This window comes from Pinus tabuliformis, chromosome 1_2 (assembly GCF_031772625.1).
Source record: "Pinus tabuliformis cultivar Carrire ecotype Pingquan chromosome 1_2, CPIR1, whole genome shotgun sequence".
NCBI classification, from domain to species: domain Eukaryota; kingdom Viridiplantae; phylum Streptophyta; class Pinopsida; order Pinales; family Pinaceae; genus Pinus; species Pinus tabuliformis.
The window spans coordinates 1,143,545,151-1,143,559,844 of NC_142298.1; positions in this window are offsets into that span (position 1 = coordinate 1,143,545,151).

The window sequence follows — 14,694 nt, forward strand, 5'->3', positions numbered from 1 at the left end:
AGATTTACTGGGATATTGTTATAACTTTTGAATGAGTGCCCACACTTCTTCATCATTCTACCATTCATCCCTTGCTTCCTTTATCCAATCTGGTTGGATAATACAAATGGCACAAAGCAATGCTTCCACATCCTCATCCTTTCTTGAGAGTGTATCTGCCACAACATTTTGCTTCCCTTTTTTGTAGATGATTTCGAAGTCATAGCCCAACATCTTTGTGACCCATTTTCGCTACTCTTCTGAAGATAATCTTTGTTCTAAAAAGTATTTAAGACTATCATGATCCATTTTTACCTTGAATTGTCTTCCCATTAGTTAGGGTCGCTATTTCTTAAGTGCATGTAGTATTGACAACATTTCCTTCTCATAAATAGCTTTGTGTAAATACTTTCCTTTGATTGGACGACTTTCGAAAGCAATGGGTCTTTCTTCTTCAATTAAAACATCACCAATTCCATTTTCTGAGGCATCACATTCCACAATAAAAGTTTTTCTGAAGTTCGACATAGCTAAGACCGTTGCTTGGCACATTGCCTCTTTAAGATGTTCAAAGGCCTTCGTTTCTTCTAGAGTCCATAAAATGCATCTTTCTTCAATAATGTTGTTAGAGGTGCTGCTATTCTCCCATAATTCTTAACAAACTTGTGATAATACCCTGTCAACCCGAGAAATCCTCTCAGATGCTTTATGGATGTGGGAATTTTCGATTCCTTAATGGTTTAATTTTGCTAGGGTCTACCTTAACACCTTCATGAGATACAATATGACCCAGATATTCCACCTCTTGTAATCCAAAGAAACATTTGGATCTTTTTGCATATAATTGTTTCTCCTTCAATAGTTTGAGCACCCTATCAACATGTTGAACATGATCCTTCCAAGACTTGTTACAGATTAGTATACCATCAAAAAATACTAACACAAATTTTCTAAGGAAGGGTTTGAAAATGGAATTCATCAAACCTTGAAATGTAGAAGGTGCATTAGTAAGGCCAAAAGGCATGACCAAAAAATTATAATGACCCTCATGAGTTCTAAATGTTTTTTTCAGAATGTCTTCAGTCTTCATTATGATTTGGTGATATCCTGAACGAAGATCAAACTTGGTGAAGTAAATTGATCCATGCAATTCATCCTATAGTTCATCAACGACAGGAATGGGAAATTTATCTTTAATAGTGAGCTTGTTGAGCTCCCTATAATCTAGACACATGTGCCATGATCCACCCTTCTTGTGCACCAATACTATTGGAGTAGAGAAAGAAATTGACTAGGTTGAATTATACCAGCCTCTAGCATTTCTGCAGCCATATATTCAATTTCACTCTTTTGGGCATAGGGATATCTGTAAGGCCTGATGTTTGGAGGAACACTTCCTGGAATCAAATGAATAGCATGATCATGATCATGAATAGGTGGAATACCTTTGGGAGTCTCAAATACATTGGAATGATTGTCCAAGACTTTTTAGAGATCTAGATAAATAGATGATTTTGATGTGGGAACCTGTAGTGAACATAATTGTGTAATTACGCCTTGTTGTTCTTTCTTTAGAAGATTTTTCATTCCATTAGAGTTGATTATCTGTCCTAGTTTCCCTATGATAACTCTTAATTCAACTTCCTTTCCTTCCGAAAAAAATTTCATGAAAAGTTCTTGAAAATTAAAAGCTATTGTACCCAAGGATTGTAGCCATTGGAATCCTAGTACGACATCAGCACCACCCATTGGAATGGAAATCATTTGGCTATTCAATACATACTCTCCCATTGATAGCTTGATATTATGGAATTTTCTAAAGCAATTTATGTTTTCTCCACTTGCAACCATCACTTGACACTCTGGTGCTGGATATAGGAATTAATTCAATTCCTTGGCTATATTACAATGAATTAAATTATGGGTACTGCCTGAATCAATCAACACTATTACCTTTTTCTTCTTGACATGTCCTTTTATCTTGATAGTTTTAGGAGTGGTAATTCTAACCAATGCATTACAAGATATGATCGGATTCATTTATTCTTTATATAGGGTTTTTCATGGTGTATATCCTCTTCTTTTGATGTTTCTTATTCCTTTTCTTCCTCCTCTTCACAATCTATGTAAAATAATTTATTCTCAACACACTTATGACCTTTAGTGTATTTTCTATCACAACTGTAACAAAACCATTTTTCTCTTTTTTCTTCCAATTGTTGAGGTTTCAACCTTGTAGGTTGTGGAAGGCTAGGGGAAACAACACTTCCATCCTTGTAGTTGTGAGTGGTAGTCTTCCTTGTTGCCATAATTTTTCTTTCCAACCTGAATGCCTTCTCCATGTAGAATTTCCTGCAAATTCTCTACAAATCTACCTTTGAGATCTATGTAGAAAATATAACTGTAGATTAACTTGATAATGCAATATACCAAAGCAAAATATTATAATCTACTTCTATTATCAAACTTGTTGAAGCTTAAAGATCGAGCTAAATCAAAGCTGAACACATATAACCATAAGAAGAAGAATCAATACACATGAAACACAGAAAAATACTCAAGGGAAAGCCTCAACTAAAGACCCCACTATCTGTATTATCATACAAGGTGGAAATATCTCATAATTACACAAAGCCTTAGCTCTCACAGCTAGCCAGCACTCAGTACAATCCTCCAGGATGCTCATAGGAAAACAAGGCTTCTCACAAGCCTTCTCCTCTGCCCTCCAAACCTCCTATTTCCTTGCACATTTTCTCCTGGGTCATCCTACTGTTACCAAGTGTAACACTAATCACTCACACTGATCTCACACCTTGTAAAACTGTGCAATCCTTAAGGAACCTTATTCCTTCTACATGGATGAGTTTCCTTTATAGGAAAGTTCCTCCAACTGACAGTACATTGTCCCTGTCTTTAATCTCAACTGGGTCTTTTTCTGAATAGACATGCATGAGTTATTTATGAATCTTTAGTTATCTAGAGTACAATAGTTTGATGCATGCATGGATTAACTGACTGAACTCACAATTAGTTCCTCAAATTGTTATGAACTAATCTAACTGGACTTAACTTAGTAAACTGAGCTAACTAATTACAATTAAATACAACTAAACCTTATCTCTTTAATTAAGGGATAATCTCCTTAATTTAAGGGATAATTGTTGCATGACTTCAAAAAGATTTATAGCTTGAATTTTTTCAACTAATTAACTCAAGATGAATTAATTAATTATTTTCCAAGCAAGTGGTGAGACTAAATTCGAATTTTAATTCAAGGACAAATTCAAATTGGAATATTCTGAATGCTATTTTTAGCATTTCTTGTTGCTATTCTCAACACTCCCTCTCAACAAGAAAGGAATTCAACTCGATCCTGATCCTGAACCTTTGGAATGTTCTTCATGCAACACTTCTCCTTAGTGTTGTTGCTCCAACAACTCTAGAAACAAAAAATATCCAACCTGAATCAGTATGATGCATCTGTCATCAAAGTCTCTAACTGTTATTGCCTCTGTCCACTGAAAATTCTACGCTTCTGTTGACTCTGCCTTTCTGCTTTGTTGTCAATCCTTCTCTACACTCTTCAATATCTGATTGCTCTAGCCTCTGTCACTTTGATCTATAACTGTATCAATCCCACTGATTCCTCCTACTACTCTATACTTTGGGCTCCCATAGCAAGGTATGATCCATGAGATAAAACCTCTCAATGGACCCTGCCTAATTTCATCCTTCTTGGGACTATCACTTCACATCGCCCCACCTCACACCTAGAGGTTTGGCTGCATGTGATCCCTCTGCCCACTTGGCTCAAAATTTCCCCCTACTAGAGGTCTCTACATGAGTGGATGCCTCCACTCGATCTCCTCTCAGAATCTCCAATTGTGGCTCCTCCACAATTTTGTGAGACTTCTTCCGGGGCTGCATGTTGAAAGGTAATTTACTCTCCCTCTCAACCACCAAGTCTCTAAGATTTGCCTTGCTCCTCAAGGCTTTACATGCATCTTGAACCTCAAGAGCATACAAGTTCTTAACTCGTGAACCAATCTGTTTCACCTGTCCTGTGGTGATGTGTCTAAGGAAAACCTTTCCCTTACTAAAGACAACATCGTAGCCTTTGTCCTCCAACATCACGATCGATAACAAATTCTTCTTCATTCCAGGCACATACTTCACATATGTCAAGGTGAAAAGAGCTCCATGCTCCCTATAAAAAGAAACCATGCCCACTCTTGAAACACTATACCTTTCATCATCACCCATCTCTATGTGCATCTTGAGGTCTTTCTGCTCTAAGGTACTGAATAAAATTTTATTGCTGGTCATGTGGAATGAGGCTCCACTGTCAAGAAACCAACCACAACCCATCATTGATGACACATGTATGTGATGAGGGTAAAGTCCCTTTCGAACTGAGAGGCTAATGCCTCACCTTCAGATCCTTCCAAGGATCCATTCTTGGACTTCTTCGATGGGAAATTAGTTGCATAATGACCCATCTCATGACAATTAAAGCATCTCACTTTAGGCTTGTCAACCTTCTTCCCTCCATGAGAAGAATTCGATTTGGAATGAGAATCCTTCTCCTTCCCTTTCCTTGCCTTACTTGCTAAGGCCAGATCTTCTTCATCATCCTTGGATGAAGAACCATCTTGTGTGCTTCTCCTAATCTCCTCCTGCATGAGATCTGACCACAATCGTTTCCAATCTGACAGTTTCTCCCTTCCATTCACAGAGTCTTGGTAGCTATTCTAGCTCTTTGGAAGGCCGAGGAGAGCGAGGCTCACCATATCTTCATCAGCAGTAGTTATTCCCACACTTCCAAGCTCATCTCTACAGGTGGTGAGCTTGTTCAGATATGTGGAAATAGTATCACCGTTCTCCATCTTGATTCTCCGAAGCTTATCCTTGAGCGCCAGTTTCCTTTGGTCGCTATTGTTCTGGTAGAGGTCCTTCAATGTCTTCCACATTGAATATGGAGTATCCTTCCCATGGAGACTCGAGACAATATGGTCTTAAACTCCCTCAAGGATGATCTGTCTCGCCCTCGCCACACACTTCTTCCACTCAGCCAACTCTTGTGCATTAGTTGAATCTAGCTTTGGGATTTCTCGATCAATGAAATCCTTCAAGCCATTTTCTTCTAATACAGCCTCCATGTGATCTTTCCATGCTATGTAATTCGAGCTGCCATCCAAGGCATACTCAAGTCTCAAGCCATAGAACGCCATTAACCAACCTGAAGTATGAGATAAATTCGATTTTTACCTGCAACCTTGAACTTCAAACTTCGAATTCTCTTCTCAGTATATTGTTCATAGCTGTGATAACCTTTGCTCTGATACAATGTAGAAATTCTCACTGTATATTAACCTGATAATGCAATATACTAAAGCAAAATACTTTAATCTACTTCTACAATCAAACTTCCAGAAGCTTAATAGATTTGAGCAAGATCAAGAAGAACACATATAACAGAGAAGAAGAAGAACCAATACACATGAAATATAGAAAAATACTCAGGGGAAAGTCTCAACTAAAAACCCACTATCTATATTATCATACGAGGTGGAAATATCTCATAATTACACAAAGCCTTAGCTCTCATAGCTAGCCAGCTCTCAGTACAATCCTCCAGGATCCTCATAGGAAAACAAGGCTTCTCACAAGCCTTCTCCTCTGCCCTCCAAGCCTCCTATTTCCTTGCGCAGTTTCTCCTGCGAGATCCTACTGTTATCAAGTGTAACATTGATCACTCACACTGATCTAATACCCTGTAAAACTATGCAATCATCAAGGAACCTTATTCCTTCTGCATGGATGAGTTTCCTTTATAGGAAAATTCCTCCAACTGATAGTACATTGTCCCTGTCTTTAATATCAACGGGTTCTTTGTCTGAACAGACATGCATGAGTTATTTATGAGAGAATCTTCAGTTATCTGGAGTAAACTAGTTTGATGCATGCATGCTGTTACACAAAAATATCGTCACCATGACTATTTGCAGTTATTATGGGTCTATCATCACTTGTATTGTCCTCCTAAGCAAGTCTCAGACCTCAGCTCTTCAATTAAAGCTTTGAAAATGATAGAAAGACATTAAAAATCAACAAAGCTCTGGTTCCGTACTTTCTCTCACTGTTGCTTGCGGTCCCGCACCCCCTGTTCACATTACCTGCAGACCTGCCCGCTCTGTCCCTAAAGCAGTGGGCGCAGACCCCTGTGAAAGTCAAAAAGGCGCAAGTTTATTCTAAAAAACTCACTTTGGGTTAATTCTAGATGATTCTAGAAGGAATTTTAATGTTGATTGTTCGCTCTTAGGTGATTCATGCATCCCAAAAGAGAAGGAGCTAATCCCTTGATGAGAGGAGCTATTTCTTTGAAGGAGGGCTTTATCCCTTTGAAGGAGGACCTAGTAACTTCCCTCCATTGCACTATAAATTAAGGCATTGGGCTGGTTGCTAGGGAGGTTAGAAGCTAAACATTTTTTAGGGTAAATGCTGGTGGAATTGAGACTTCCTAGTTAAGCTTGAGAGGAGAGATCACATACCTTTTGGCTTCATTGGGAAGAGAGTGAAACTTGTCAAAGTAGAGGAGACTTCTTGTTGGACCCTGGGAGGAGCTTGTACAACATCAAGGCACAAGTTGTAAAGTTCTTCTTTGATTTGAATTAATACAATCAAATTCATTTTTCTCAACAAATTGCCTTGTGTCATTTATTTCATGAATTCCTTGATCATCATGATAAGTATGCTTTATGATATTGTCTTTTCAGGTTCTATTTAATTTGTTTGCTTGTTTGTGTTTGCAGATTCGCGACAAGGGAGCTCATTTGGATCAAAGGAGAGAGGCTTCCACAAACTTGCATTGGACCCAAGGTAGGCCTAAAACACTTGTTTGCCTTTGTTAATATATTGTGTATTTAGAGAAAGATAGTTTTTTATTGGATTGCTTGTCACTAGATATCGTTAGATTCTAGGAAGGTCAATCTTGTTCGCAAGATCGACTCATTCTGTGTGACAAAATGGCGACCATACTGGGGACTTGATTTTTTCCTTGTTTTTGCTTTGACCTGAGAAACTGTGTTTTTGTTTCTGTTTTTGGCTTGTTGTGTGTGGAATTGGGTAGATTTAGTAGATCTAGGATTATTTTTTGTTTTTCATAACTTTGGGAGAGGACCGCACCCTCGGCATGCAACATAGTGCGGATATATCCGCACTTTTGCTTTTCGCATAGAGCGGTACCACACCTGTGTGAACTGTGGGCCTGCGGACCCTGTCAAAATTTTGGAAAACCTAAGATTTTCTCTGTTAGTCAGTTTAGTTTTTGTTTAAATGTTGTTATCCCCTGCCCAGACCTGCATATGACTTGTTAAGAACTTTCCTTAGGTTAATTCCATTGGTGTTAGGGTTTTAGATGAAATTCCTAGAAGTTTTGGTTGTTGGGCCTGATTTTCATTTTGGTCTTGTAGTAGCTCAGAGCTTAGAAGCTGTAAAAGCCTCAGATCAACTTGGTTTTTACTGGCCTTCTTATGAGTCTGACCATTTGCAAAATCTACCTTTGTTGAGGAATCTATCTTGTGTTTTCTCTTCGCGTAACTTCGAAAAGGATTGTGTTAAAAGTTTGGATTTCATTTTTGGTTGTTTTTTGACTGATTTGTGATTCTGGACAAATTAGTCCTTAGTTTGCTTATAGCTAAGTAAAACATCCTTGAAAAAGACATCTTGTAAGCTTTGACTTCAAATAGTTTTTTATAGTTTATAGGTCTCAAGATTAGTTATTTCCATAGTTTTGAGTGTTTTATAAAATAAAATAAAAACTCTTTTGGAAAAAGTTTGTTTTTGTAGTATTTGAGTGTTTGAAAGAAAAGGGAAATTTTTGTGAATATAACTAGTTGTCTCGTTTTGAGTGCATTGGAAAAGACAAAAAGCTCTTATTTTAATTTGTTTGTTAAGAAAGATTTGCGTTTACAAGCATTTGCATTCTCAAACTCTTTCCTAGCTAGAAGTTCATTGAAGGGAAAAGATTGCTTAATCATCTTAAGTGCATTTTTTTAGTGATTTCGAGTCGAGTCTTCACACCACGAGTTTCATCTCCGCACCTCTTAACTTAAACAAAAACCAATAAAAATAACGCTTAAAGTAAAATCTATCCAGTAATATTTTTATTTCTAGGGCTCTATTACACCAACATAGCTTAGGTTATTGTCTTGGAGTAGGGAGTAATTAACTCTCCAAGATAGTAAAACAAACAAGTAGTTGTATCTTGCGGTAGGAGAAAATCCAATTGTTGCATCTATGCTCTGAGAAAGCTCCTCTTAAAGGAGAAGCACGAGATCGTGTCCGAACCAATGTGGGAATCAATCCTTCCTCATTGGGAACAACGCCAAATATTCACGTATTAAAAACGGTAAACCTCGGATTAACCATTGTCAAGGAGCCTGGGGTCACTTGTTGGTAAACCTTGGATTATGTCAAGGAGCCTTCAAGGGGATTGAGCTTGTTACTCTGCCCTTGCGTGCGTATCGGATCGTAGACTGTTCCCCCAGGTATATTTGTTTCTGTTGGTAACCTTAGTGACCATATTCTATAGGATTCTTCCTAAGGTGACAATGGTGGGAAGATCCCACTGTACCTGGAGCAAACGTCGGCTAGAATCACTTGGATTTTTTGGGGGATTCTCTTCACCTGAGACGGTTTAGTGAAGGAACTTGTGCTATTCTATTCATTAAGCAGGTTGTCGGGGTAATTGTTCCAACCGCCATTTCTGTATTGAACTCTGCGACGTTGGATTTCATCACCAACTAGTGCTTTCAGTATGGAAAGTTACTGTTTGTGTGTGGTTTGATCTCCTAGATTCTTTAGGCGTGTGATTCAAATTTGTTTGGTTCTTTAGAGGCTTTAGGTGGTTTTCATTGAGATTTTACTTTGTTTGCGTGTGAAGTAGTTAAAATATTTAATCGTGGCTAAATTACCGAGGAAGTCTCGTAGACTTCGGGGCCAACCTCCTGAGTTTTCACCAAGCCAACCTGAAGGGCTACGAGCCCTGGTAACTCCTAGAGACAGTAGAGTTGGGTCACCTGAAGAAGGAGAGTCTTCTTTAGTGGTACATCCTAATTATCAAGCTCTTGTAGCAGATTATAATCCACAGTCGGTGTCTGTTTCCGAAATTACTAGTAGCTTTTCATCTACTAGTGATATAGGTGAGGAACCTGAAATAACTGAACCTGAAAGTGAATTTGTTGCTACTCCAACATCAGGATTTACCTCTCCAACTTCTAGTGGTCCTGGTTCACCCAAGGTAGAAAGAATAATTACCCAAAATATTCCTTCTGGACTAATAGCTATTGAAGAACTTGTTACTCCGGAAGAAGAGGTAGGCATCCCTATCCCTGAAAATCAACCTGTTATAGAGCTTAGGGAGCGTGAATCAATATTTTACAGTCCACCTAGGAGTAGTGCTTGGTATCTTTCATTGACCAATTTTTTGGAAAACCAGGGACTAAGTTTTTCACCACCTCGTATTCCTTATCACCCAATAACTAGAGGTTACTATCCTCCGTTAAATATGTCAAGATAGTCGTCCATGTTTTCTCAATCTCTGGAAACCTTTTTGTACGGCAATCCTTCTATTCCCTCTGGGTATCAGTCACTTTCTGGTACTTTTGCGGGAGCATCTCCTCAACCTATTGAACAAGGGTTATTCACTGGAAATAATGGTACTAAGACATTGAGTGTAGAATATATTCTCATGATGTCAGGTACTATTCCTAATCCTCCACCTCAAGGTGGCCAGTTACCGCCTGGGGGGCAGCCTCAAAATCCTCAAGTATCACTTGGCAGGCAACCTCAAGGACAGTACATACCCACGGGGCAGTACGTTCCTCAAGTTCAACCCCAGATTCAATATGTACCTCAAGGTCAACCCCAGTATCAATATGTACCTTAAGGTCAACCCGAGTATCAGTACTTGCCTCAAGGTTATCAACCTCAAGGTTAGTACTCGAACCAAGGTTTCCAACCACTTTTTGGGCAATCATATGTTCAAGGAACTGGAAATGTACCTCTGAATTATCAACCCTACCCTCAACCTGGTTATGTTCCTAAATATTCTCAACCTATTATGGATTCATACCCCGGAATGAACTTAGTGTGGGATCCATCACAATCCCAACAGGTCTTGCAACCGAATGTACAGTTGTCATCTCAAACTGGACAACCCTTAGTTTCTGGTTCACCCCAGCAACCCGTCCAGTCTACTATTCAAACTTCTGCACCTTTGGTAATTTCTCAGCCTGGGCCTAGTACGCCTCGTACTCCGCCTCAAACGGTTGCTGTAACTGCTATAACATCTGTTCAATCTACCCCACCTACTTCTGGAGTATCGACAGCTCCGGTTTCTACTGTTCCTGTATCAACTCCTCAGACATCTTTACCTCAGTCTAGACCCACAGTCCAAACTTCGGTTCAGATGCCCATAGTCAACCTCAATTTACTTATCAACCATACCAGGGACAGTACTAATTCAGTCCTGTTGCACAGCAGCTAGTCTATCAGTATCAACCATACCCTGGGTATACATATCAACAACCTCAACAACCCCAGTACGGTCCTGTTAATCCTGGTTTTCTGGGAGGATATAATATCCCAAATGCAATTCCAATTCCTAGTTATCCTTGATATCCTCCTCCTGGGGCTGGTCTCATGACCCAGAGTTTTAGGGACCCTAATCGTCAGTTACCATTTATCGCAACTTTGGACTTGCCTAACTTGTCGCGTCTAACGAACGATCCCATTAACTATCTTCCGTTTTGGCCACCAATGCCGAATAAGTTGCCTAGTGATATTCCTAAGTTTGAAGGCAAATCAGGAGAGGACTTGTCGAACCATGTGATGACTTATCACCTCTGGTGGGCGTCTAATTCCATTTCAGATGATTCAATCCGCTTAATGCTTTTCCAGTGCACTCTAATTGCTCTTGCGGCCAAGTGGTACATTGAGTTACCGTGAGCCACTTTTTATAACTTTAGTCAGTTAGCTACTTCGTTTTTAACTCATTTTCAGTTTCCAGTCAGATATGACAATGGCATGGAATTATTAACTTCATTAAAGCAGTCGACGTCCACTTACATTTCAGATCACATTCATGAATGGAGACATCGACGGCGTTTAGTGCAGGTTTTTATTCTATATCAGATATTAGTTGAATGGTGTGTAAAATCTTTTTTACCAAAGATCACTGAGGATGTAGCTAAGGCTGGAGTCGTTACTGAGGAGCAAGTAATTGCTCAAGCACAGTAACTTGACTTAGTTTATACTCAGTCAGGTACGTTACACGAGAAAATCCCCGATGTTCCTAAGCAAAATCAAATCGTTGCAGCTCCTTTGGGGTCTCATGCCGCTGACAGTATGATTGGTACGGTTAATACCAAAAGTAAGAAGAAGTCTTTCAAGAATTATTCTCCTATCATAACCTTGCCAGATTCCCCGACAAGAGATTCTTCCACGGAAATTTCCGCCAATATTCATGTTGTAGAGTCATCTACAGCCAAATCAAAATCCGACGGTAAGAAGAAAGGGAAGAAGAAAAATAAAACAGATAAAAATTCGAAAGAGAAACCAGAAAAAGCAGAATCAAATGATGAGAAACGTAAACCTTGTTATCCTTGTCTCATTTGTGATGAAGAGCATTTTACAAGAGATTGCCCTCATCGTACAGAGGTTGCGAAGATTGTCAAGGGTTCCCAAACGCCTGTTGTTTTGAAGGATCCTTTTCCAAGTCAAGACAGTAAGATGATAGGTTCTTCCTCAAATGCCAACGGAGAGCCCATACTGATGATGTCCCATGTTAGGATTGCGACTCGATCGCATGATTATGGAAGTAAAATTCCTGTTGATGGTAAAGAAGCAGAATCTTCTCATTCTAACCCATCAACCTCAGCTCCCGGTTCCGATCCGCTACAGATCGAGAAACCTAATCGAGACTTTGTAATCAAACCACCCACCAAGGGTATACTTTGAAAGTTAGCTTTCAATCCACATGCGAGAGCGGCTCAGAACTATAACATTGTTGAAGGTTTAGTTGTTTCACCTTTAGCAATGTCGACTTTGGAAGTGCAGCAATCATGTCCAGCACAGCGTAAATTACTATTGTCGGCTATAGGAGCTGTTGACGTTCAGGACTCGAACCTAATAATTTTCGATCTAGAAAATAGTACACCGTGCTTACCTCATCAAATGGCTTTCCAGATCCTAGTGATAGTCAAAAACAGACCTATTCATAGGACTGTGATTGATGAGGGAGCTTCAACGTCTGTTATGTCGATACAGTGTTGGAGATCGCTTGGTTCTCCTTCGCTAAATCAATCCCCGACGATTCTAAAGGCCTTTAATGGCCGTGGGTTTCATCCTTTTGGCATTCTACAGGATTCACCTATAGGGGTAGAAGGCAAAACCATTAATATAGATGTGGAGGTGGTTGATGCCCCTCTAGATTACAACCTTCTCTTAGGTCGTAGTTGGTCTTACGCTATGACAGCTGTCGTTTCATCGGTATTTCAGCTTATAAAGTTCCCTCATAATGGAAAGATCGTAACAATACACCAGCTGGCTTACTTTTCGTCTGACCCAGCCTCTTCTGAAAGCATTCAGCATGTCGGTAAAATGACTATCCTGTATAAGGATGTTGGAGTAGGACTAGTTAAAGATGTCGGTTTACTGGGAACTTTTCCTTTTCCTCCTATCAATGCATCGTCTTCTTTTGCAACCATTCATATGATTTCGTCAGACACCATTGTTTATGATGATCCTTGGATCGTACCTTCCGAATCTGAGATAGACTCATTTGGTGATGTTATGCCTTTGAGTCCATATGAAATTGTGTATCAGGCCATGCAGTCGCTTTCCGACCCATCTTCAACCAAAATTGACTTAATGAATGTGATCCATGAGGAATCACTTTTCACATCAAACTCGGATTCAACAATGTTTTCCGAACTTGTTCACTCTGATGAGAAAATTCGTGAAATACTATGTGTCGATGATTTACCATGGGGAGATCTCCATCATATATCTTTGTTTTTACCCGAGAGTGATCGTTTTGAAAATGATTTTTCATCAATTTTTACGGCTTAATATGTCAAGGAACCTCAGAATCCAATGAACAATCCTGATTCAGAGTTAAATTTGGGAAACATTTCTCGAACTATTCCTATTGATATTTCGGTTAAGCCTGGAATTGTTGAAAACATTCATATAGGTTCCTCGTGTACGGAACATGAAATTCAAATATATAAGGCCCTATTTCAAGAATTCCGCGACGTGTTTGCTTGGTCATATGAGGAAATGCCAGGAATCGACCCCGCAATTGTTGTCCATGAAATCAAACTTACCTGGATGCTAAACCCGTCCGGCAACGTTTGCGTCAGATCCACCTGAGAAAAGCTGCTACTATTAAAGCAGAAGTTGAAAATTTACTCAAAGCAGGTTTCATTTATCAGATTCTGTTAACGGATTGGGTATCGAATATTGTTCCTGTTAACAAAAAGCAAGGGACAATAAGAATATGTATCGATGATAGGGACATTAATCGAGCCTATCCAAAGGACAATTACCCAACTCCCTTTATCGATCAAATCATTGATGATTGTGCCGGCAGCGAAATATTCTCCTTCATGGATGGTTTTTCCGGATACAATCAAATCAATACTCTACCTGCCGATCAACCAAAAACGGCTTTCATTTGTCCATGGGGGACATTTGCTTATTGCAAAATACTTTTTAGGCTCAATAATGTCGGGGCAACTTTTCAAAGGGCCATGTCTTATGAGTTTCATGACATCAAGCACATTGTGCAACCCTATCTCGATGATTTGCCTGCTCATTCATTACATCAAGCTGATCATCTCATCCATTTACGAGCAATCTTTATGAGTTGTAGGCATTATCGGATTAGGTTGAATCCACACAAGTGTGTTTTCTGTATAGAAACGGGTCGGTTACTGGGGTTTTTTGTTTAGAAAGCTGGCACTCGCGTTGATCCCTCGAAGGTTGAAGCTATTGTCAAATTGCCTCCTCCGAGTCTTCGCAAACTCCAAAGTTTGCAAGGGAAAGCAAACTTTTTACGACGATTCATTCCTAACTACGCCGAGGTTACAAATGGTTTTACCCGGTTGTTGAAACAGAATACTCCATTCTATTGGGATGAGATAGATCAGAAATCTTTTGATGCACTAAAACACGCGTTGACCCATGCATCGTTATTGCATCCTCCCAACTACAACCAAGACTACTTCTTGTATCTCGTCGCTTCCCATTCCACCATCGGAATGGTGTTAGTTCAGGAAGATGAATTTGGTACTGAACATGTGATATATTACATTAGTCGAACGTTAAATCCAACTGAGCTAAAATACTCACATGTGGAGAAATTGGCATTGGCAGCTGTTCAAGCTGTCCAATGTTTTCATCATTACATTTTACTACGTAAAACTACAGTAATTTCTGATTGCAACCCTATGATCTATATTTTGACCTAGCAATTGCTAGGGGGAAAGTACTCCAAATGGATTGTAATCCTGCAGGAGTTTGATTTGGAATTTGAAAAGTCTAAGTCGAAGAAATCTTTAGTTTTTGCGGAGTTAATGTGTGATTTCCCGCGCGCTGACACGGAAACTGTGGCGGAAGAGCCCATTGCGGACAAATCCTTGTTTCTAA